This window comes from Lagopus muta, chromosome 6 (assembly GCF_023343835.1).
Source record: "Lagopus muta isolate bLagMut1 chromosome 6, bLagMut1 primary, whole genome shotgun sequence".
NCBI classification, from domain to species: Eukaryota; Metazoa; Chordata; class Aves; order Galliformes; family Phasianidae; genus Lagopus; species Lagopus muta.
Window position 1 is genome coordinate 8,528,339 of NC_064438.1, and position 26,976 is coordinate 8,555,314.

Genomic DNA, 26,976 nt, shown 5'->3' on the forward strand with positions numbered 1-26,976 from the left:
TCTCCTAGCATTTTATTCTCAATAACATGCTCTAGGAACTGGAGATGATATTTCTCTTTTCTTTGCTTGCTGCCCTGCCCTATAATGAATCCTTCCACATTCAATCCAATAACCTAAAAAATTAACCAAAGAATAACAAGAGTTAGAAACTGATGGCATAAAGGATTTTAGACTATGAACCACAACACATGACTTTTGTCCCTTAAACAGTTTTGTTCAATAAAATGAAATTACAAACAAGTGACACAGGATTTTCTTTTTCTCCCTGTTTTCCATTAGAAAACAACCAGCTCAAAGAAAAAAATACCAATATTGCATTATCTACTTGACAAGAATGCCAGGAAGAAACAGCATGATTTAAGTCCTGAAAATATCCTGATTTGTGAAATGCTTCGTTCCATTTTAGACTCAGTTATCAATGATTCTACGTTCATCATCTATTACTCTTGTAATTGTTGATGACTGTGAACGTCATTCAACTGTGTTCTAAATCATGAAACTGAGTGTTTTCTATATGGTTGGAATGGAGTTAAATTTCTTTGTAACAGCCCATATGATATAGCGTTTTGGATTTGTTACTAAAACAGTGCCAATAACACACCAGTGTTTTATTTATTTGTAAGAAATACTTGTACAGCATTGAGGTTTTGTTTTTTTCCCAGTTTTCCCCTTCAGTGTCAGCCAAAAGTGGGCAAAAATTTGGAAAGGATTATAACCTGGACAACTGACCCAAACTGACCAAAAGAATATAAGGCTGTAAAAAGTCAAGCTCAGATGAAAAATTGAGGAAAGATGACCCGGGGGATGCAAGCACTGCTCATAGACAGTCTAGTCCTATCTGCCTGCATAGGAGGGATGGTGAATTAATGCAACTTTGGTTTAGGCATTTTCTTTCTCTCTTCATTCTTCTGTTTCCCAAATTTTTTTGTCTCAAACCACAAGTTTTCTCTTTGGGTGGGGGCCAATGACTGAACAGCTGTTGGCTGGGGCCAACTCACCAAATGAGATTTAAAAAATAAATTCACATCAACTACATGGACACTCCCATACCATATCAGTCTCCTGCAGCTACTGGTTTTGCAGTATACCATACCAACGCTAAAGCTCTGTTTTCCTCCTCTGAGCAGTTCGGAACACTGAAACACCCTGATACCTAGGAAACAAGAGAGCCTCAGAGCTGTATTAAGATCAGCATTGCCTTAGGTGAGACTGTAAAACAGATCCCTAAGTTTTTTTTAAAGCTTTTAGAGAGATTTGAATATATAGTTGGAAAAAAAGCTGTGGGCATGTAAGTTGGCACTGCTCCTTTTTGAGTGGAAATACCCCGTGTTAGTGAGAGATTCACTGATGGGCACACATGGTTTAATAGAAAATGAACAAGACAACTATCAATTTCCATGCCTGCAATTCTTTTTTACACTGCCGTTCCTCATATGGCTCCTTGACTTAACGGAACAGGTTACACAAGGCTTTAAGGAAGATGCCACAGCTGTGCTAAGAAATAGTGCAATTTCCATTTAAAATTTTCTGAATGTGTAATTTTCCAAGGCTTTAGTCCAAGATTTTCTCTTTCTACTGAGAAAATCTTACCATTTTACTGCCTAGGTATTAGTAGTTCAAGCTAAGTATACATTTCCTGACCCTAGAAACAATTTCAAATTTTCTATTTCATCATCTTTTTAAGTAGTCAGTAGTTTTACTATACAGCTTTTCATCCAGCCACACTACTATTTAATCACTGAGGAAAGTAATAAGTTAAATCTGACACTGGTGAAATACCAAAGAAAATGGGTCTCATAGTTAGCAACGTTAGCCTAGTTTAAATGCTGCTGTTGCTCACCACTGGAAAAGGCATTGCTCAAATTTTTAGTAGATATTTATGAATATTTAAAATCCCTTACTCATATATTGAAATGCAAATTGCTGCTGCCAGGTTACAATAATCACCTCAAAAGACTGCACTATAGATTGCAAATATTTGCTCCAATTTTGGAAAAATATTTATTAGCAATGGATCCTGTAAGCTGTACTTTTTTTCTTTTTTTTTTTTTTTGCTGTTGGAATTCCTTTAAAGGTTTACAAATATTTGTGACTTACTGCTGATTTTTTACTCAGTGCCAAAAAAGCTCTGAATGCTTTGCAGATTAAACAAACAGGCATTTTCTATGTGAGCTTATAACTCAACTGCAGGGTAATAAATGGAAAGATCAAATAATAGGTCACAGGAAATATTAATATTCCTACTGAGTTTAGCAATAAGTTCAAAATAATGGGCACTATGTACTGATTAAGTTGCCTTTGAGGTAGACAATATATTTTGCACTAGGAAATGTACCATGCAAGATAGAAAGTACCTCAGAGAAATGAAAGAGAAAGGGACAATAGCTAATCACACCTTTTGGTTAATCAATTTCAAAAATCTGCTCCACAAATCTTTGTTAGTCCAGTGTACCGTTGCTTGAAAAACTGATCAAAAACATGAAATGCAGCAAGTTCTTAAGAAAGGTCCCAAGTCTAAAATTACATTTTCCATTACAGTCTTCTAATTTCCGCAGTTTTAAAATACACATTTTGAATATACCTCTAGGGGAAAAAAAAATAATGGATAAGCAAATCATGGATTGCTTTTCTCCTTCTGAAACAATACAGACTACACTTACAAACTTCCTCTTCATTCTTCTGTGAACATTTCATTGTAAAGTCACATAAAATGGACATTTCCCTCCTGTAGCTGATCACAGATTACTTTTCTCAGAGCAATTCCGTACTGTTTTCATGCCAGTTGAATCCTCAACAATGCCATGCTGTGAGTTGCTGATTATATATCAGGTATGTATCATAGCTTGATGATTTCATAGCTCAGAGAAGTGCTCAACTAGGAAACATTTCAGTTACACTCCAGACTGTCACAGATGTCCAGACTGGACCCAACAGTTAACATCTAACACTCATTAGAAGAAACCCACATAGAGAGGTCCAGTAACATTGCTAAGATTTACAAATCAGAGTAACACAATGACAATTCTTCCAAAATGGAAATATTAATTGCTTCTTTTTGTCAGCTTCAGTTTCTGTTGTGTATTTATGCAATAACTTCTGAGTAAAGACTTGGTGTGTATCCAATCTGCATGCAGCCACTGATATAATTGTTCTCAATCCTGCTGTTTTCAACCATGTCTGCAAAACAAGTACATAGTAAAAAGGGAACCATTCATTTTGCCACCAAAAAAAAAAAAAAGGATTCACAGACCTTGCAGAAAGGTGGTTTCAGTTCTAATAAATGCTTGCTATTGAGTTCTTTTGGGCTGAAATAGCTGCTGTAGATTTAATAGCGAAGTTTAATTCATAGTTAATAGTGAAGTTCATAACTCTGTTAATTGGTAACATGCTATAATATTCAACATCAACAGCTAACGTGCATTTACTACCGTATCTTTTTCAGATTCATGCAGGGGATGACAATATTAGCCTTCAAAATATTGTTTGTATGCTCTTTAGGATCTAAACTGTTCTTCATGCTCATCAAAGTATATGGTTTGTTTAATTCTTAGCTTCTCTAGAAGTAGATTGGTCAAAACTGCTTTTCCCAAAAGGAGCAAAATCAGAGAATACTCTTCTATTCCAGGTACTAGCAAACTGCATCACAAACTCTCAGTTCTTCAGTGCACTCTTTTTCCAAAGATATTTTCAGTTGGCTGTAACCTCTACTGAATTTTTCTTATTGAAAATTCACTTCAGGAATAACATAGAAATAGTTTGAAGAGATTTATAGATTTTTATTTCTTCACCTTCTCTTAAATGACCTAACCCTGTAGCATTCTTTGTTATCAAAAAATTAAACACCTAATTACTTTTGATAGGGCTTTTGACCACAAATATCATTAATTTCAGTTATCCCCATGCAAATTGCACTACATTGCAACTGTGCACAGAAGATTATTATCATTTTCATCTTCAGAACAAATTAAATGAGTGTATTTATAATTTAATGTCAATCCTGAATCTACTTTTAAATCTTAGCAACTTTTCCTATACTTCATTTACTGACAGTTTTCTTCTAGTCTGCTTTTAAACTCACAACTATGAATAAAAAGGCTACTAGGTTTTTTATTTTTATTTTTTCTATTTCCCTCTAGGAATGGTTACCAATAATGCAAAAACAATGGTACTTCTTATGCAGTGAAGGGGAAGATAAGCCCAAATGTAAAGCAAACAAACAAACAAAAAAGCACAACGTTGAATATTCAGATACGGATACACGGAGAGGATAACACAAGGAATGCATCAGTGGAACAGGAGTAAGTCCTCACACAATTTCTGTACTAGTCTAACAATCCAAGCACAAGGCTTCAGAAATGCAGAGCATTGCTACAGGACTTTTATAGCTGCATAGGCAAAGTCTGTGCAAGACTGTCTAATGGATTCTGAGTTTTTGTTGTTGTTGTATTTATGTATACACCTGCAGAAATTACTAAAATGTATGTATTTGTCTTCAGGTTCAAATAACTAAATGCTACAGACTGAAATACTTAATCCTAGCAGAACATCCTTTCAGAATGCCTTCTGTCTGCGAAAGTCAGTCTCCAAAGAATCCATTCTAATGAAAGTTTACAGTAAAAAAAATGTATTCTAGCTTTTAGTACAGTCCAATTTCAAGTCTGATTCCAAAAAAGACAGTGCTGAAATACAAAACCTTGGTAGTGTGGAAGAGTAGGATGAATCTTCTGAAGGCTGTAATTTATTCTTGATGCTAAAGAAGCTAACTAAAGATACTGTAGATAAAAACATGTTTTGTATAATAAAGTAAAATTTCAAGGTTTTTGCCGTCTTTGAATTAACTGCAGTGACAGATGATGAGACATCAAAAGGAAACAGATGCTAAACTCAAACTCAGTACACAGTGGAGGTTCCTACCCGTGTAGTACAAGAGCACGTATACTACACAAAAACATTTCCAGAGGATATTAAAGCCGCGTGATTGAACTCCCAAATAAAAAGACATAATCGTTCTAATGCAGCGCTCACAATCCTTTTTGCCCACATTTATCAAAGCACAATACTATACTCCACTATCACATACAATTTATTACATATAATCCAAAATTATCAGCAGGTTATCTTATAAAGAAATTGTCACCAACACCACACAAAAGCCAGAAATATATACAAAAAAGCTAAACAGTGGCATATTACAGTAATTGGATTGATTTTCTGCCATCATCTGTACAACATCTGAATGGAAAAATTATGTTCATCCCAGAAAAAATATCTCTTGCCCTGGCTTCCTGACAGTGTGTTAGTGTTGCTATAGTTCACATAGCTGAGACAGCTGTCTTCTTCAAACTTAGAGAAAGGAAGATTTCCTTTGGTATATTAAATAATCAGGTCATATCAAATCAAATCCTACAGAATCTAAAACGAAATACTGCATCACATGACAGTCTGTCAGTGGTATAAACATTATCATAATAGGGGCTGCTTAGGGTAGAAAAATGAGATGGGAAGAAACATCCTGAACAGAGAGATTAATGAAAATAGATAAATAGGAAACCTAATTACATCTCCTAAATAACTAAAGTATTCATGCCATCCAGAAATGATGTATTATTTGACTTTTTCTACTAAGAATAGTACTAGCATTCTTCAGTAGAAAGTCCAACTCTAAATCTGTATTTCTGTCCTAATTATGTGTTTATTTCTTGATTAAAGAAGCATTTTTAGTCATAATGGTACATAATTACAGACTTCATTTCAAGCACTTACAATATGGTTCATTTTAGATTTTTGCTTACCTCCTACTGAATAAATGTTTTAAAGCCAAAAATAATTTGCATATTGAAAATGAACTGTTCTATCTCTCTTGGGGAAATTCTGGGTACAATAAATAGTGAAGGAATCCTAAATATCAAAAAGGAGAAAAAACTGAATATTGTATCCAGCTGAAACCCTGAAAATTTGGCCATTCAACTGTATTCTTTATTTTGAGCTTTTTAGGGTGAAATGGACCTGACAGTAGAGCTCAAATGTGTATGTGAACTTGCAAAGAACTGGATTTGATTGTCTACAATTATGCCTTTCCTTTCAACACTTTTCTACAAATTTAAATACAGGGAAGTGGAAGACTGATAAGGATATACACTTGTGCCAGCTATAAGGCTCTGCTCTTTTCCTATCCTAATTTTCTCCGTCCTTGAGTCTTTTTCTGGTTTCTTTTTTCATACTCTCCATTTTTTACCCTCAATTCCATGTTTTATTGGACACTTTCTCTATTCTGCTAGATCCCTAAATAACTTCCACCTCAGCCCAGCAGTTAATAGCAATAAGACTCTTGATAACAAACAAGAATCTTTCAAAGGATAATACCATTCTCATTCTTGTGACCTCAGGAGAAGACAGTAGTATCTTGTGCTTTTTGAACTATAAATTCAAGAAGTGTAAATGGCAATACATTTAGTTCGCAGCTTGAAGAAAAGATTCGCGAGCTGAAAGATCATTTAAAAAAATAATAAATTACTAAAAGATTAATTCTCCTGTGCCCATAGAAGACAGCAAAAATAACTACCTGATATCTGTGGTATCTCCAGGGAGAAAGAAACTCGACTGAAATTAGATCAGTGTAAGTAATTTCCTTCCTGCTTATTACGTAAACAGTAATACTGAAGCAACAAAGATTCTGAGAGGCATGGCACAGAATTACAACTTGAATGAAACAATGAGCTAACATATCAATTTCAGATCCTGTTCTGATGTAGTGTTGTGACTTACGCAGTACTCACTTGGTTTTTGCTAAATTAATCGGTGGACAGATTCACTCTATTCCATTATTCCATTTGGCATCACAAAAAGTAATTAAAGAAACCTAAACCCTTTATGCACCATAAAACTACTGAATAAACTCAAAAGATTAGGGGAGAAGAGTTTTATATTGGAATAATAAATGAAGGGGTTTTTTTTGATACAGCCAGTGCTTGGGGGGTTTTGCTTCTTGTCTGTGGGGATAAAAAAAATAATAATCAAAAGTGTCTGAATAAATTACCAATCTTGCTTATGGCAACAGCTTTCTCTCCCTAAGCATTAATACACTTCATAATAGAACACATACATAAAAAAGAACATGCAAATGTCTTCAAAGACTGCAACAGGATTTTTCCCCCCATTTTCCTGTACTTGGAATAAAACTAACTTCTTAATGTTTTGGAATATTCTGCCTCCTTTCTGGCATTCTCTGAAGTCTGTTCAATGCTGGAACTTTCAAGGAAAAGGGTAAAACCAAAGATCATACAAGTTACTCGTAATTTGGCTATCATCTGAGAAGTCAGTGAATGGTTCGTAATTAGGATTAGAAAATAAGGCCATTTTATTTCAAAAATTATCACATATTCAAACCACAGTTTATCACTGGAGTTTGTAAATGAGATATTCCAGCCTGTCTAAAGTTATAGCTTATTAGTAGATTGCACCTTTCCCACTTAATTTTTTCATCAGCTTGCTGCTGCATCACAGTTCTACTAACCTCTCTAGAATTCAGTACATTCTCCTTCACTCTCTAGCAGTTGCTTTGTAAAAAGTGTTTTTCTCTGAAGAAAACACTCAAAACAGAGGTGTAGTGGAGACTCATTGTAAAGGTACTGTGGAGCAGAGTATATCTCTGAAATCACAATCTGTCCAATAAAGCCACTCTTCCCAAATAAATACTTGTAAAGAAAACTACATGTAAACTGACTTCAACTTAGTCCCCAGCGTAATTCATAGACTGTCATGAATAGGTTTTTAAACAGGTTTGAGGATCACAACTCACATGCTGACAAATACCAGCAAAGGAGAAGGGTAATTCACACAGGGGGAAATCTTTGGTCACAGAGATGACTTTAGAAATCCCCCACTACCCTGCGCTAAGTCTCATGTGAGTCACACCATGCTCAAATCTTTAAGTTGCTGTTTTAATTGAAGCAAATTCTGTTCAATCGCTGTGTTAAACTGGCTGATGATTAAGTGCCAATTAACTGCTGTTAAGAATCATATGATCTAATCTCATGATGTACTAGAAAAAGTATTAATCAATCCTAAATTATTGCTAAAGTAAAGATTTTTAGAAATCTATTCACAGCATAGACAGGACGCTTGTCTGAATTGCATACACTGCAATTCATCTAATGCCTGTGAATGAACAAATAGGGGCTGTCATCCATGATATCTCTCTACGGAACATTCATTGAGTACAAATATCTGCACAGAGGAGTTATATCTCATGAGGTTGGTAGCATAGGAAAATTCTACCATCAAGACTTCATGACATTATTTGCATTTTAATTGGAAATCTAACTCAGTAGATGGTTTTCTAATATTCTGGTATTTTTCTACACCCTAAAATGAACCTTAAGAGCATACATCCAGGAAAATGACTTGTTTAAAAATATACCCTTAGAACATGTGCTATGCCTAGTAGAAGACACATCTCACATCTCCTGCAATAAAAGAAGGTGGTCCTGTTCTGCAGCTGACCCTGCGTTCAGACTATTCAATCTTTCATCACTAGAACCAGCTTAGTAACATCTGCATACTCTACATACTTACTATATATAAATCTTAGTAGAAACAACAACAGAGAAAGCAGAGACAGCATTTCAAGGTTAAGGTACTTCATTTGCAAGACATGGCAATGGTGTGAAATGATGATTTGGTGAATAAAGCCATTCACAACCAGAGACTACAAGTTACAAGTCCTGGCATGGCTAATGAGAAGGTGAAAGAAGAAAAGCAGAAGATTGGTTGATGTGCTGTAGCTGCCTCTGGGCACACCACACTGAGTTGATGTCAAACATAAATATAGGAGGTAAATACTCTGGGCTTTATTCCATAAATGAAAAAAAAAGAAAATAATCAACCACTTATTCAGAGTGAATAGGATGTTAGCATATCTCCTGTATAACGACAATAGCAGAAAGAGTTGTCTATTTTATGCCAAAGGACTTAGAAGTGTTCTGTGGAGCCCAGTGGAAATTTCCAAGGGGCAGCACTGAAGCCTAAACCCATTCTGTGCACAAATACAGCAAGAGCAGCAGCAGTGCAATCTCTCCCTGATGGTTCTTCTCAGATATCTCAGTTCTGAGCTTCTGAATAAAAGTTAATGTATGAGCCATACTTAGGACACTTAAACTACCTACACTGCAACTGAGAGGTGAGATCACAGTTCCTGCTAATATCCCAAACCTGTCAGAACTACCTAGAATAGGTAACTGTAGAAGAATGACTGTGGCATTCAACATGGAATAACTAAAACTTTTGCAGAACCACAGCAGAGCATTTAGGTGTAAGAAAAATTATCAAAACTTGCATCATTGAAGCTCTAGGGAAGTTGGCAGTTAGATGTCTTTACAAGTAGAGTTACACCTATAGATTTTGGTGTTCATGGGCCCTCAATAGGGCATCTACATTCATGGTTTAGCTCTAATCAGCGGTACGTATACTTTCAAATGATTATTCTTATTGTTGTCACTTTTTACAGTGCTTTACTTTGAATCATCAGTCTTCAAGCTTATAAAAATGGATTTTTTTCCTGAATAAAATAAACTGGGAAATGTACTTCAGAAAGTCATCTATCTTACTAAAGAAGAAAATGGACAATCAGCTGCTAACCAGACTAAAGTTGTTGGATGTAAAAGAATTCTGCAATTTGTATGGCAGTAAGCCTATTTTCCTCTAAAGACCTCTTTTTTTTTTTTTTTTGGAAGCTATTTGCATGTATAAATACTGAGAGCAGATGACAGGCATTCAGCTACCATTAGGATTCTGCTCATCAATAACTAGCAGCAATGACTCACCATATTTGTAACGTATTGCTAACTGGGTTCATTCTCTAAGAAGAAAGTCCACAAATCCAAGTCCAAAAACTACAAAAAATGAGAAGAGAATATAAATAGCTCAATAAATATCATTCCTCTCCATATAGTGCTCCCTCTTCCTAGTCGTGCAATTAGAGGTTATGCTGTTTCTGAAGAGTATTCTGCTTTATTTTCTCTAATAAATGAGTATAGTAAGAGCATTGCAAGGCTGCAAACAAAGACTGTGTAGAAGCACACAAAAACAAAATATATGAATGCAATATGTTTACAGTAACTGAGAATAATACTTCATAGTACTGAGAAGAATAAAGTTATGAATTCTAGATATACATAGGGATCCAGTGGTGGTGACTGGCTCGTTATGACACTAATTGCGGTGGCAACACTTTTATTGCTTGAAAATGGATTAGGTAGTCAAACACAGAATTGCAAAACTGCCTACGAAATTTCAATTCCAAAATACGTTAGCTAAAACTCAGGCTCTTAAAGGATAGAAAGCTTCAGTATAAGCGAAAGAAGATTTTAATATGTTAGTAGAAAATTAGAAGTTAATAACTTCATTGAAGAATCTGCATTAAAGTTGTAGAGGAATTGTTGAAAAAAAACAAAATGGAAGTGGTTATAAGCTTTGGGGCACGATAAAAAAAAAGTAATCTTCCAATGTTTATGCAGCTAAGAGAGGCATTTTGAGACTGTACCATTGATCATATGGTATTTCAATTACCCGGAAACTGATGTTACAAAGAATTGTGAAACATCTTAGGCAAGTTCACAAAAAAAACTGTTTTCCTGCCATAGCCGGTTGAGTGTCAAAAAGATCATGTGTCAAAAAAATTCAGCTCTTGAATATGGCTTAATAAAGAGGATGTTGGGGAAGATCAGGCATTCAGTCAGTATCCAGATAATCATAATTTAAGTTACTTGCTCACAAGGAATGGAATTCCTTTGCCTTTCTAAATGCAATCTGAAGAAAAATAATTGAGAAACAGACTCTTAACTGTGGGAAATCTAAAAGAAAAGAATAATATGGATGAGAGAAGTGCAATGTTACCCCCACAAGGAATACTTATTAACAGTAAAATGTTGCATTTTGACAATTAGATAAAGGTGTATTCTTGTGGGAAGAAACAAGCTCCTGCTTCCTTACTTCAGTTATGCTACCTCCTTCTGACTATTGAATGCATCTCCCATAAGGGAAGAATCTGAATTTTGCAGCAAAAAAGTGAGCAGACAGCACTACAAATTATTAAAAGGGATATTTTCTTACTCAAAGTGACTTCATCTTAATTGTACATTCTCTTAGCAACTTTTGGCACATAATATTATGATTAGGGTGCTTGATCATGGGAGAAGATGCTATGTCCTAAATCCTGTACTTTTATTCCAAGCCATTTCTGTTTCAATTTAGAATAGTGCATCTGTGCTAGAAAAAAAAAAAAGAATAGACTCAGAATCTTCTGTTCCAAATGTTTTCTGTGAACTAAAATAATTCCTAAAGTAAATCTGAAGGGCATCTTCTCACAATATTTTCATTGGCATCTGTAATGTCCAGGCTTACATGCTTCCAGCATCTCTCTTTGTATCAACTAAACTCACTCATTGTTTTTGTTTCTTTCCTTCACATCTGCTACTTCTCACCCTGTGTAATTAATAAAGCCACATCATCAAACCTGAGCAGTATATGTACAGGAATGTGTCTTGAAACTCCAGAGAAAACACAAGGAAAGGAGGAGGTGCATAAGGAGAAGAATGAGCAAGAAAGGAGGAAAAATACTGACCAACTGATCCTTTTCACATCAATGAGCTTTCATTGTGGTGGAAATTCTGTTACTACCTGGTGGAATTACACAAATAGCTTAGGGTTAATTCAGAAGATAAAGACATAAGTAGCACTTGAAACAGAAAGGAATGATTTGACAAGCCAGTGAAACAAACAAACAAACAAAAAAAAGCACTTTTAGAACAGAAAGGCATCAGTAGGTTATAACAGGCTATAACACAAATGCTCCTGTTGCTGCCTTGTTTTTTCAATAAGCTGTACAGATTTTACCGCCTATACTTCAAAGGCACTGCCTATATTTCCCTTTAAGATTGATGCTAAACTTGAGAAGTGTAAGGTCTGAGATCTGATATATGTGAAAAATGTTATCCTTAAGATAAACCTGTCTTTTACTGATACTCTGTGTATTCAGGATTTCACCCATCTAGTTCCTTTTGTATCTATTTGGATAGATTTCAAGAAGGAAAACAACACTCTTAAAGGGAATAAAGCAAGTAGCAATACAACATAATTGCGATTTCCTCTCCTTAGTCGTAGCACAAACTGACATACTGACAATACACAAGTACTAGTTAATTCTGTCTCATCTTTTATTACTGTGCAAACATGATATGAAAGAAAAACAGGAACGTTGTTAGTCCTGCAGGGTGAATTGAAACAAACTCTATTTAGTATAAAAAAAAAGTTAAAGTTAAATTAATTTTTAAATTAATTTTAAAAATAAAAAAATAATTTTTAAAGCGAATACTGTTGTTAAGCCACTAACATCAAATAGGAATGCTGTGGTGTTCAGACCTCATTAATACGTTACAGAACTTTGTATAATGCTGACACAGAACTGTTTGAAGAAATCTTTCATGTGGCACACATTACCTTCTGCTGTATGGGTGTATTTAAGAGTTTAGATACTTTAAATAAGGAATGAGATTCTATTTCACATCAAATTCCACTGAGGTTCCTCTACATTACAAAAAATGTGTTTCTGCAGTGATATAAGCCTATGAGCAATTCAAACATAGCTCTCAGTTATTTAACAGTTCCTTGAAAAATCATACAGAAAACCTACAGACTCAGGCCCTATAAGATTTTATCTGGTAAAACATTGCTTCAAGCTCAGTGTGACCTCTATAATATGGTAACAAATAGCAGGGAGAATTCATAACAAATGGCAATATTTCATGCAACTGTACTTCAAACACATTGCAGTTTTCTATTACAATTCTGTACTTAGAATCAGTAAATGAAAGTTTGAAAATGCTGTTACAAATGAAGACAGAGATACAATACCAAAAGGAATGTGCTCCAAATAAAATCACTGGCATCACAGAATCTCCAAGAACTATCTGGAAAGTGACCAGATGCCTGCAATGAAGTTTCTTAAAACACAATCTAGTAGTCACTTAGTTATCTTCATTCATAGTGATTTTCTGGTGTTCCCAGTTCACAATAGACCTCTGTCCCCTATTTCAACTATGCAAAAAGAAACTGTTGGGAGTAGCTTTAGGTCATGTGCTGGGATATTTAGGATTTGAGAGTGTAAGTGCAGAAAAACTGAATGATCAAATTAGAACTGCTAAGGCAGCATGCCCTTGTGACATGACTCGTGATTTTGGATGACTAAGTGAGAATACTCTTAAGAGAGCTTGATTTTCCATTAGACATCCTCAACAGTGTGTGGTAAGAATCACAGCTCTATCCCATCTTTCAGCATGATGGAACTGGAAAAAATGGTCATTTCTGAAAAATGAACTCTTCAATAAACTGTAGAAATTTAGACCTCAAGAACAACTTTGTATAAAATGTTACTGCTCTTCCTAACAAATGACCATTGTGTAGCCTTGAAAAATCAGATTGTTCTCCTTTGAGGTGATTTTGCTAACTTAGTTTTGAACGGAAACACAACTCAAAATTCATTACAAAAGCTTCACCTCCCTTCACTGATCATTAGAAGTAGTCTTGATCCCTTCAAGAAAGTATTACCTCATTAATTACCGTGACTGTTCCACCTGAGTTTATCTGATATTAAATTAGAGATGGAAAAGGCTTATTTTTTAAAGCAAAGCTTTGTCAAAAGTATCTCCTTGAAGGTGTGCCATGGTTTTATGATTTTTATTATCGGTATTCCACATCATAACATCATGTAATGCACTGGGACTTAAAGAGTTAATGCTGCAGTTCCAGCATTGGATTGTCGATAGTTCTAGGCACTTGGTCATAGAAGTGAAGGATAAACTACAGCTCCCAGAAGACTTCACTATTCCATTTCCATTTTCCATTCAGGGGGAAAGATAAAACTGCTTGTGAGCCATAGGTTTGTCTCTTTCTGCTCGTCTCTGCTATGCTCTCTCTCTTATTTGATTTATTAGCTTCAATTCCAATTATACTGCAGTATATTGTGTTCTCTCAAATTTCACTATCACATTTTGTAAATCAAGATTTTCTCATTAGCTTGGTACTGCTGTTTTCCTCCTCTGGGCCTACCCTCCTCCTTCCTCCTTTCCTAGAGTCCATGAGTCCCTCCGCCCCATTAGTCACAGAACTAGGCTGAAACAGGCCAGAACTGATGACAAGGTGGCACAGATACATGTGACATATGTATTAAAAACAAAGCAAAAAAAAAAACAAGATAATGTCAGAGAGCCTCCTGCTTCACAGTGCTTTTAACGTAGAGAATAAATCAAATACCTTGAAACAAAAAGCCTGTACAATGTGTATGACAAAGACAGAAAAATTAGTACTGCAGTTCTTCTGACCTCTCTTCTACTGGCAAGAATGACCTAGTTGTTCTAGTTGTCCCTTGGGAATTCACAGTTTTAGGCAGGAATATAGGGAGGAAAGACAGCCTTCCAGCCTGAATTCAAGCAGCTGCTCTTCAGAGTTAATGCCTCACACCATTTTGCAACCCCTGTTTCTGCAATAAAAATACTTCCTCTAGGAACCCAGAATAAAACATATAAAATAAAATACCCTCTAAAGATAATTTGGAAAGAGCAGATATATGTTGTACATGCCTCACAGTTAAACATGACTGAAGAACGTTGCAACACTGGGATAGCTTTTTGCTCACAAAAGTGACTGCTGTAGTTTGAGGGAAATCAGGAAACTGGATTGCAAACTGCAACTCATTCCACACTATTTTTTTTTTCCTCTACAATAGCATTAACATTACCTTAGCAAGCAGGCTTCCACTGATATAATACAACTAGTAGGATTTTATAGCTGAGTGAACTTGAATGTCACAACAACATGGATTATAAAGACCTGGAAACTGACCTCCTTTTGGAAAATTCTCAGGTAAAAAAGGGTGCTGGAGTTGAAAATGAGTGTGGCTTTTTAAGTTATGCTGTCATTACTGCCCATTTTAAGTTGTTTCCTTCTAACTTTTCCCTAGGATTTTGCACCTTCAGTAACACAAAACATATACATAATTAAAGATGCAACATGCACGTGACTGGAATCTCTCTTGGATCAGGAGACCAAAGGTGAGGAGCAATGCAGCAGACATCAAAATGCACGTGTGGTCTGCATAAGTTTTGAAGTTCATTCATAGAACTTGAATTTTAATAAAAAAAACTGAACTTACTGGCCCTGTGCTGGTGATCAGGCGATTTCCTGATTCTTCTTCACCATCAGACTTCCATTCTTCCATGTGTAACAAATAAGCACATGCTAAAATAACAGGTTTCAGAGTAAAGAAAGTAACGAAGATTACTTAAAAGATTATAACAGGCTACAATAACTGTCACCATAAACGTTGTTTGTTTTCAGGTATGAGAAGTACTCTTAAAAGCAGAAGTGAAAGTGAAGGTCCCTTAGTTTCAATCCTGCACAGACATTAACAGAACAAACGGATAAAAAGATAGAGAAGTAAACAACTTCTCCTTTAGTGACATTACTGTCCCTTATCAAAACTGCAATAGCTGTGAGGTTTATACCATCATCAGCTTCATAGATGTTAGTTATTTATTTCCAAAGACACAGCATTTTAATGTTAAACTGGTGTCACAGTGGGGGTATTTTAAACAGAACAAATCTATATATGTTATTTTTATTTATTTATTTTTACATCAAAATACTGCAGACTATAACCAGTACTGTAAAAATTTGCTTGTGAAAACGTCTCTCATAGGTAACAAGCATTAACTGCCAAACCACTTGATAAATCAAGAGGAATATTTACAGTTAGGGTAACACAAATAAACAAGAAATCAAAAGAATATGAAACATATGTAGTGCATGGTTGAAAGTGAGTGGATAGCCAATACCAGTTTTCAGCTGTGAAGCATAACGAAGGCCTATGTTTATTCAACATATGTTTTTAAGACAGAAAAAAACCCCAAAACAACAACAAAAAAAACCCCAACAATCCACACCTGCCAGATTTCAGTACTGTTTTGTAGCTTGTTATCTGTGGACACTGCCCTCAGTGCGACACCACCTTGCTCCACTTGGTGCAAAAGAACCTGACCAAAAGCTGAAAAACAGCATAATTGAAATTCAGGCAATGACTATCCCACAAGCCCCCAGTGCCACCGGTCCTTCAAGCAGGGGATAAAAAGAAAGTAGACCCAAGTCTTTTATCTGTAACATTGTCTCTCCCTCCAGATCAGTATGCATGCAAAAGCACATTCACAGGAGTCTCAGCCAGGATTTAGGAAGTAAGTAGCAAGCCAGCTGAATGTCTCCAGCACTTAGAAATCTGAATAGATCAGACACTTGCCTTTAGTACAGATGCACAAACCAGTGTAAGTGAAGCATGAATTTGCCACTAGGGCAAACACCTTCAGTAAGCGGTGTGGTTTCCTTCTCCTCCCTTGATTTCCAGAGACAAAAATTCTACACCCTACTTCCTTGCATACGTTTTTAAAGGCATGCCTCTCTCACATCTTTCCTCCTGTCTCCTACTACGCTCACTTCCAAAAATTTTAACAGAGGAATGTAGAAGTTAAAAAATGTTTTTATATGCCTTAACAAGAAGTTAAAGTTAACGTCACCTTACACCATCCTGACATTAAGTAACTGAATTATCATTCCCATGCTTTAAAATTCTTTTCCACATCAGTTTTAAAAATGGAAAAGGAGTTCAGATACTATAGTAACCTGGTACACTCCTGAAAATATGAAATGAAGAGAAAGATAATAAAAGAGACTAGCAGCTGTAGCTTCTGTCACTCATGCTCTGTGGTCATATTCTTGCAGACTACAGATGCATCCTAGCCAAAGCCTTTATTTCTTAGATATTTGCTCTAATTACCCCAAGTTTCTGAAATGCTCAAATGATTTATAAATTCACTTTAGAACTCTAAGCTCTAAGCCTTAAAAGTGGGCCTAAGATTTTCATATAATTTCTTCTTTATAATTAGGTCTTTACATTTTCATGCAAGTTTCTACCCCCCATAACCTCTGGAGTGGATTAAAATGTCAGTCTCACAGACTGAACTGTGGGAATCTTTCAGAGGTCAGGAACTTCAGAATCCAGCTTTGGCATAAGTTCATGAATGAGATAATTGTTCCTTCAAACATTACTTTGATTTACTTGATACAAGTAAATATTTGCTTGATTTATTTGATTACTTGATTTAATTCACTTAAATGGAAGAGAGGAAGAACAAGATTTTGGCAGCGTAAGGGAAGAAGACTCCTTACAATATTTAAATTGCAAGGATTTATGATTCAGACACACAAATCAGTTCTGAACAAGTAGAACAAGACTGACATGACTTCAACTACAACTGCAGCAAGGAAAGTCTCAAGATTCAACATCAAGCTCAAAAGGCACCTTTGAATCAGCATAACACTGTAATTCCATGAAAGGCCAAGGTGTTCACATTTCAACCTAATTTGCCACTCATTACCACTTCTTAAAGTGCTCAACATAACAAAGAAATAAATGGTATTGTCAATTATAATACCATCATCTAAATATTTTCCTATGATTATCCAACAAGTAGTTATCCAGTTTCTTAAAGCTTTTAAGATATGTTTTTCTTTTCTGTGAAAAATAGACTGGAAAAAAAACTCTGTCCATTTATATTTTCCTAACACATTATCCCCGTGACATTGAATTTTTATTTTTTTTTTAATTTTTTAATGTTTCCTTTGTTGTTTTCCTGCTCTCAGCTGTCTCAGAGGTAAAATTCTCATACTGTGAGCTCCTAATTCACTTGCATTTCCTAACGAAATTGCACTAAATTTTGACTTTCACATATCCATTTTGAAGGAACTCTTGTTTCCACAAGCAAATGATTTTTGCAGAAGAGACAGACAGGTTCTAGCCTGTAATCTGTTACTTAGATGACAGCAAGGCCGTTCATAGGCCCTTGAAGTCAGTTTTTCTCCAGATTGAAGACTTCCCCCTCCCATGGTTCCCAGCAATGGCTTTAACTGACCTTGAGAGTCTCAATTCCTATCTTATTTCTACTGACACTCCAATACTCTCCAAGATTCTCTTTTCTAATAATCCTGGCACCTTGTAATAAGTTCCAAATTTCTTCACGTTCTGAGGAAATGAAGAATCTGCGTCAGCCTCCAGCTCCTTTTACCAGCACATTTGAACCAAAGTTGTCCAGCTGCCTCAGTGCCCTCAGGAAACACACCATGTTAACATGTTTGCTAGTTGTCTGGATTCTGTCACCCTAGTAACACTTCTTCATTTGAATGCTTCACAACCAAGTCCCTTCAATAATTCCTTTCATTGCTTTCACATAATGTGATCTAACTGGATTTGCACTGATGTCATAAAACTGAGCATGCTGCTTGCCATTAATGTACAATTAGAACACTGTAGTGCTACACACTGATGTAAAACTGATTTTGAATACATAAAATTTAAGCACTTAATAATCATATTCGTTCAGGTCTCTTCCAATTTCAAAGTATACTAATATTCCTGGGGTGAATTACTGCTATATTGTTGTATTTTCAGAGCTAGTTAATTGACTTTGTAGTGGCAGACAAGCGTCATTAGCTTAAAACAAGCATGCACTAATTGTCCAAAGTAGTCAATTACAGAAAGTAGCTTTTGCTATCTGAGTATTTAAAACCCATTCAGAGATTTGTTCTTGCTAATGGCAGTAATATTTGTGTTCTGAGAGTGGAATTAGTGTGTATTCCCATCTACATTGTGTAGCAATTGGATCAGGTAAGCCGTGGTGAGTCGCAGTTTATGAACAAACTTCAACCATATCATGACTAAAAATCAGAATTAAAAAAGTCTCATAATTTTATACGCTAACTGAATCTAGTTTACATCAGTTAAAATCTAAATAATTTTAGCTGAACTTTGGAAATTCAAAACATATCTTGCTCACAGCTGTAAACAAACTCCAAAAGATAATTTCTATGAAAGGGTACTTAGCATTAAAGTTGAATGAACAATTGTAATACAAGGCAAGCTTAATTTGTTCTATTATGTATGATTTATAAACCATGAAATGCTAACATTTTTCCACATCCAAGGAAGCATAAACCGCACAAATTCTAATATTTTTTCAACAGTGGTATATTTTTTAGGCAGTTTGTAATGGATTTGGTAAGCATTTCCATAGGTAGCAGACTAGTATCCAACACATTATGAATCTGTTTTTCTCATTTTTCATGGGCCTCTGCCAACAACTCAAGCAAAGTGAAAGCAAAGGTCTTGAAATTCTGGATTTCCTTGACTCCAAACTTCATTACCTGTGATTTCTACAGGAAAACATAAACTAACTTGGTGAAAACCAGGGCACTTAAGGAGCTTAAAGACTTAAGAGTATTCAAAAACAGTAGGACTCAGTGAGAACCTCACAGTGAAAGTTCTTAGAGCCAAATGTTCAAGTGAAAACAACAGGTGATTTTCCAATAAAGACAAATCAACCCCAGAGTAAAACTTCTTGGAAAGGTATTGGGAAGCAGTTGTTACTGTGTTGAAACAGAGTTCTCTAATACTTAAAGTATTGCTTGTTACTACTGGATTTGAATTCCAAATATTAAGAACACTACAAAAAACTATTATTCCTGGTTATATCACCATAAATTTCATGCTGAGTGAGATAAACAAAATGACCAAGCCTTGAACAAAATAAAAGTTTGTTTTCAGAGTGATGACAGAGCTGGGTTTAGGGCTCCAACAGTATTTTAAAGTTCCCTCTTCACTAACCATAGATACTTCAGTACTGAGAAAAAGGTATCAGAACTCTAAAAGCTCACAGCTTTTTGAGCCAGCACTGAGGTTCTGGCCGAGTTCTTTCCACTTTCTTTCATTTGGGTATATGGATGAGTATAAATGGATTCTGATTTGATGCTTCTCATTACAGATTCATAAAGTTAATCCAGACTGCCTTCAACTATGGCTTGCAATCAGCTCCAGGAGATGCAAAATTTGTAATAAGCGCTCTCTCTAGTAACACACCATACATTCTCTAACAGAAATCAAGCTTTATCGTAGGCTTTTCCCATTTCCTAAAATTTCATTTTAACTACACTCTCTATTACCTACTACAGTATTTTGCAAAATCTCTGGATTAGAGATTACCATGATCAGATCTGCAGTCTTGTCATCTGTCCATCTCATGTGAACCAGAAATGCTCTCTCACCTTACAAAACTTTATTTCCCTTACTGTATTGTATGCAGAGGCAGGCTGTAGAAGCATAACTGAAATGAACAAGCCCAAAGCGTTTATAAGCAAGTAATTCTGATACACTGAAGAGAATAAAAGTGCTCTGCAAGGATTAAGTTGGTTTCCAGTATAGTCTGTGATCTAGTAATTGACAAAACAAATAAATAAAATGGAGAAATATGTTCAAATTTATTTTTATGGCAACTTCCCCTCTGTTAAAAAAATAAGGGAGAAAATGTATAAAGTATGGCCCTAGATATCATGACACTTAATTCCTTACAGGAAATCAAAAGCCAGTATCAGAAAAAGAATTAATCTTCTTATAATGAATATTTTGGATTTCTTTTCTCTTTTATATCTGAAACTTGCTGAGAATTAAAATCTGCGCCAATCCTAATTAGTATGCAAATAAACTCTCCCTGCTGACGCTACAGGGTAAAGTTCAAAGGAATTTACAAAGGATGACTGTGTTTTGAAATTTTCTCCATGGAAAGATACCAATCATAAACATGGGTGATCTATATTTCAGGCAAAATACTCTGTATGGTACTTTTGAAATAACTCATTTAAAAATATTAATTAAAAGAAAACATTCTCTTTTGTTTATATCTTATACAGATGTACTTTCCCCCCATACTTAATATTCACAATAAAATACTTAGAGCAATTAAGTCAGAAAGGATTCTTAGCATTAATGTTACAAACATCAAAAATTGAACATTCTATAAATTGTTTTATTTCATAAAACTTTCCCATCCTTAGACTTCTTTTGCCTTTTTGGTTCCAATGCAAAAATAAATTTAGTGGTTTTCTCAGTACTCAGTCTGTATCTTTGTTTCCATGTTAACTCAAAATGAGTCAAAGTAATCATCTCTCTAATTCTCTGCTCTTCACAGTTTAATCTACTTATTGCAAAAGATCTAACGCTATTCCCCCACTGAAACACATCCCTTAATACAACATCTAAGCCTTCCTTGAACACTTCTGCTCAACCACCTCCCCGGGAAGACAATTCCAGTGCTTGATATTTGCATCTTTTTGAAAGAGGACAACACGCACATCACCCTTAAGTGGTGCAAAGTAAGTCATCAAGGTGACATCATATCTTGTGTTTAGTTAACCAAGGTCTGCCACAGCAGTAGGCCAGAAAAACGAAGGCAAAGAAGCAGCAGAAGGGAAGAAGTCTCTTGAATTGGCATGAAACTAGTGAAAGCCAGCTGTAGTCCTTTCACTTCACTTTCACATCCAAAGTTCTCTGCATCAGATCCTGAATACAAGAAGTCCAATGTGGAATCCAGCTGGCAAGAAACAGCAGTTTAATGCATACTGTTTGTGCAAGTGCCTACTTATAAACATGGTTGATAATACTTAACTGTTTAGTGAATCCTCTTCAAAACAGTCTGGTCTGTTAAGGAGCCAAGAGACTGTGATTCTATTTTCAGCTTTACTGAATATCTGATAGGCAGCTACACACAACTCATTTTAATTCTTTAACTCTTGCTTGCTTTCCAAAATAAATAATTTTTAATTTATTTTTGTTTATTTTACATTGGAGCCTCTTTCAGCCAGAAAATACCTCCAAGTGTCACAATCCCATATCATCTTAAGATCTTAAGAGAAGATCTTAAGAGAAGGCTGCGGGGTGACCTCATTGCAGCCTATCAATACCTGAAGGGAACCTACACCCAGGAGGGGAGTAAACTCTTCAAAAGGGCTGACAACAGCAGGACTAGGGGAAATGGTTTTAAGTTGAAGGAGGGAAGATTTAGGTTAGATGTTAGGGGGAAGTTCTTTACTAGGAGAGTGGTTAGGCCCTGGAACGGGCTGCCCAGGGAGGTTGTGGATGCCCCGTCCTTGGACGTGTTTAAGGCCAGGTTCTTGGACGTGTTTAAGGCCTGATCTGAATATGTATGTTTGGTGGCCCTGCTAGGCAGGGGGGTTGGAACTACATGATCCTTGGGGTCCCTTCCAACCTGGGTGAAAATAAAAAAAAAAATAAAATAAAATAAAATAAAAAAAAAGATACTCAAAAAACCTGGGCTTAGATGTATTAAAATCCAATGGGAGCTCTGATTTGAGGGCATTTAGGTGCCATGGTAAAATCATGTGTAAGTGATAAACACTGGACAGTTCTGCAGTTGTATTGTAGCCTTGTTTTCTCCATAGTAGACATTCCCTTTGTCAGTGTGAGTGTGAAAGAAAAGTTGATCAGAACAAATCAAACTCAAAAACGTTCTTTCAAACAAGTCAACTGGTTCCGAGAGGAGTTTACTGCATCCTGACCATGCCTTGAATGATATCATATGCAAACACCAGATTCTCTCTTTTAAACCCCTATGCTATTCCAGACTGTGCTTTCAAAAGGAAAAAAAAAAAAACACCCCAAATCTTTTAAGATTCAAGAGCAATTATTTAAAAAGCATTTATGCTAAAGAAAGTACTATTGATCATTGCTCATCAGCTTTCAGCACACGTACAGTACAACAAAAGGAGAACTAAATTGAGCTGTCTAATTGCAAGGGATGCTTTGAATTACCAGAGAACAGTTCAGTAGCTCACCCTGAGAGCAAATACTGTAGATGCATGGCATTCGACATCAGAATTTCAGACTGGATTCCTATCATTAAGGATCTGTATGTATTCCAAATGTTTCACAAGATGCTTTTCACAGGACATACATAGTATTTTACTGCTAAAAGCTAATAATTAGAACTTTAGAATGTATCTACCTAATAGAAGCATAAACAAATACACTACATAATTTGCAGATGACTTGTATTTAAAATTTGGAATTCTAAGCTTAAAAACTTATTAGAATGCAAATTATTTCTGGAATATAAAAATCCTACCTGAACTGAAAAGTGAACAGCATAAAAATTCAACCAGTCACTTCACTGTACACTTACTGATATTTGGAAGGAGATTAAAGATGTATATATTTATGTTTCAAGTGTGATACATTTGAAGCCATGCTCAAGTCTCTTAGTTCAGTTGCATTAAAACTTTCTACATTTATTAAGTTAATAGACAGATTTCAAAAGCTGAACAAAACAAGGCCACTAAAATTATTATACATAATTTAACAACAACTAAAAAAACCACTATCAAATGCCAAGATTAATTACAGAAGTGGAAACTAAACAGAAAGATTTGCAACACATTGAAAATGAAGTCAAAGCATCTGTCATCGAGTCAAGGTTGTCATTGGATAAGCAGTGCAGAATGCATGTGGATGTGATTAAAATAATCCCTCCGGTAAACATACGTAGACATAAAATTTATCGAACTTAAGTACAGAGAGGATTGAAGGAGTAGCCAGCAGCAGATTGACACCTTTCATTTATGCCATAATCAGCACATCTCGTGGCCTAGAAACATTGTATTTTAGTAGCTTTTTTATATGTTTAATTTTCACACCTCTATTGCCAAGATAACTGTAAAGCACTTGCAGATGCACAGTAAAACTGAAGCAAGCAAGCACTGACATAGATATAGCCCGGGGATATCAAAATGTTGAGATTAAAAGAGCCATATTGAAAAGACTCTTCCTCAGGATGTTTATTTGCTTAGTTTTGAAATGCAAAAGTTCACAAATTTGAGCATTTGTTGTGAATCAGTTGGCACAAAATTAAATTATTTACTTTACATCTTCCCATACAAGTCTGGGATAAAAAGACAGACATCAATATGTTTTCTACTTGAAATGTTAATGAATTTGGCCTCCATTTCTTCTGGATGGCCAAGTATTTGGCAGAAATTTAAGAACAACCACCAAAAACATTCAAGTATTATTAAGAGATTCTCATCCCATTCATTCTGGTTTGACATTGGACTACAACTACTGACTTAACTAGAGTGTAAATAAGAGGTAACTCAGGCTCATACCTTATCAACTGTCAGTTTTTACATGTGTGTTCATCAAACATGAAAGATCAAAAGATCTTTTGCAGAAGTTGCTCATTTTGTTCCATGGCATTTTAGTAGTGGACTAGTTAGATATTTGCTAATGACAACTTTGATAATGATCAATAAAGGCAGCAGGTGGGCAGTCAGCAGGTTTATGCTCACTGCTGCTGCAAGCAGCAGCTAGAAGCAACATCAAAGAAAGGAACTATTAACAGAGTTATCAGACCTGTAAAAATGTTTAAGTAGTTTCACAGAAATTGTTTTCAAAAAAAATTTCTATTAGCAATATTGATCACACAAAGCCTGAGCTCAGCTATTACATTACACAAATCACTTAGTTATTACAACATGGAGATATCAGGTTCGAGGTTCCACATCAATTGGTTGCCATAAATATTTTGGTGCAATAATGACGTTGTACACCACTATCTAGGACTGTAAATATAAGAACGGGAATTTAAGCAACAGAGTAAGTCCAAATTATTTGGTACAACAAGAGGGAATGGCTTCAAGTTGCACTAGAGGAGGTTCAGGTTGGGTATTAGGAACAATTTACTTACAGAAAAAGCACAGGAACAGGCTGATCTGGGAGATGGTGGAGTCGCTGTCCCTGGAGCCATTCAATAAACAAGTAGACATGGCAAGTAGGGACAAAACTGGTGGTAGGTGGATGGTTAGACTAGATGACCTCAGAGGTCTTTTCCCTTCCTAATGATTTAACAATTCTATGTATTCCTCTAGAAAAGAGACATGTTAGACCATCTAATCATCTCCTAAAGCATGCTGTGCTTCAGGTTGCACTCTGAGCACACACATTTGAATTATCTTTCCGTCAATAATGTGTAGCAACACTGTTTAGTAGTTTAAAAGCACTGCTTATATTGAAATTTACAAACCTCTTGTAGACATTCCAGCAGTAAATTGCATCTTGCTGTCACGCTGGCCAAGCTCCTCCCCCTTTGTCAGGACATCCTGGGTGATGTTTTAGTGCTTCCATGCAGAATTTTCCGTGCCAGTAAACAAGCTTCACTGCATTGGTGTAATAAAGGGCTGATAAAGAGATAACAGACAAGATCAAAAGATCACAAAAAAATAATCACATTCTTGATTCATTTCTCCTACTGCTTTCTGTGTATGAAAACAGACTTTTTTTTTTTGCATATTCAATAAACAATGGCCCAAGTATTAAGAGCAAAAAAAAAATCACATCTGTTAGAAAATTAATTACCTGTTTCATATATGCAGTAATGCCAACAAAAAAGATAAGACTGCTCTGAAGCAGCAGTAAATAACATTTACCAGAATCTTGGTAATATTTCCTAAGCAGAGGTGCTACAGATTTCCTTGACTTTTTGTTTCCTCTTATTATTACATTTAAATATATCAGAAAAATCAGCATTTCTCTCTCCTTTCATGTTAAAACATACGTGACTTACAATTTTTCTTAACATCACCCAACAACAACAACAAAAAAAAAAAAAAAAAAAGAAAGAAAAAGCAGGAAGTAATGATTGTGAGATAGTGAAGTTGTGAAAGTTTTCACTAAGTAGAATTTATCCCATTTTGCAGTCACTTAATACCAAAGTTTGGTCTTTATTATTGCTTTTTAAGTAGACTCATCTGTGATAAAACAGAATACGTCAAGAAACATGGACATATACAGATCACATTCTATGGGGAAAAAAAAACCAAAACACCAGCATTATTTTGTCTACAGAGAACAGATTTAGAGAATATCTTCAAAAATATAAAAAAGAAAATATTGCCAAAAGAAACTGTTTTCCAACTATGTCATACACATGAAACAAAGCAAAAGTACAAGATTTCTACTTGGTTTTGGACTCGGCAAAGATTTTCTAATGTAAGGGTAAAAATGCTGAAGGTATACTGTTCTATTTTCCACAGAACCTCTGGGATGCCTAGTCTAGGTCATCTCAGACAAGATGATGGACTCCTGGAGGAAATGACACTAACCCAGCTCTATTAAGCAATTGGTTTTGAGTTTTTCTGTATCAGGTAATTTGTAAGGTAAATAGCAAATCTCTTTTGACAAAATGGACATTCCTATCATCAAAACAAAAGTCCCTTCTCCAGATGTATTTTACACGTTTATTATTCAACCTTGTTTCCTTGTTCATTTAATCTCATGCATAGAAATTAGCATGTAACATTTAAAAAAAAAAAAAAAGAACAAAAAACAAAAAAAAAAACAAGCAAATTACACAATAGTTATTCTGAAATCTGTGACACTGAACAATCTGTGCTAGGGAACAGGTTAAAAAAACCTTTTGACTTCATCGATTTTTTTTGTCAGCTGTACTAATTACAACCCGCTTACAGATTGAGAAGCAAGAAAATATGCTAAATTCATTCACTGAGTTTCTCCCTCTGAGTATTCAACTTCGCATAAGCGAGAAACCACGCTTCTTGAATTGAAAGAATACAAAAGATTTAGAATCTGTAGGGGATGAAAAGTTTTCAAGTACATTTCTTGAAAAGCTTAAACTAGAACGCTTGGATTTATTAAACTTTCTACTGGGTCTTTGCACGTAACAGCATCATTTATAGGTAAAGAATTAATCTCATCTATTTAAAAACAAGGATAAAAGAAGAAAACAAAACTCATTAACAGCTTTTGCCCCTGTTTTGCTTACAAACAAACAAAAGCGCTTCTGACAGGTTCTCAGCATCCAGGAAAGTATTCACAAGTAGACCACTAGTCATATGCAGAAAGAAGAGTCACCCAAGAGTTAGTTACCAGCACTCACCCAAGAGTTACTAGCACTCACCCAAGAGATGAAGGAGCTCTCTGACTATACAGCACTCCTCAGGTCCAAAAGAAGTGCTCCT

At 35.5% G+C, this 26,976-nt stretch overlaps 1 long non-coding RNA gene across 1 annotated transcript; it reads right to left on the bottom strand.

The window, feature by feature from the left end:
* Positions 1-973: 973 nt before the first annotated feature.
* Positions 974-26,976, bottom strand: LOC125694756 (uncharacterized). The gene is made up of 4 exons (XR_007377695.1): positions 26,916-26,976; positions 25,023-25,176; positions 15,206-15,291; positions 974-3,177 (listed from the first exon to the last, which is right to left on the bottom strand). It is a non-coding gene; the product is annotated as an uncharacterized LOC125694756 (long non-coding RNA).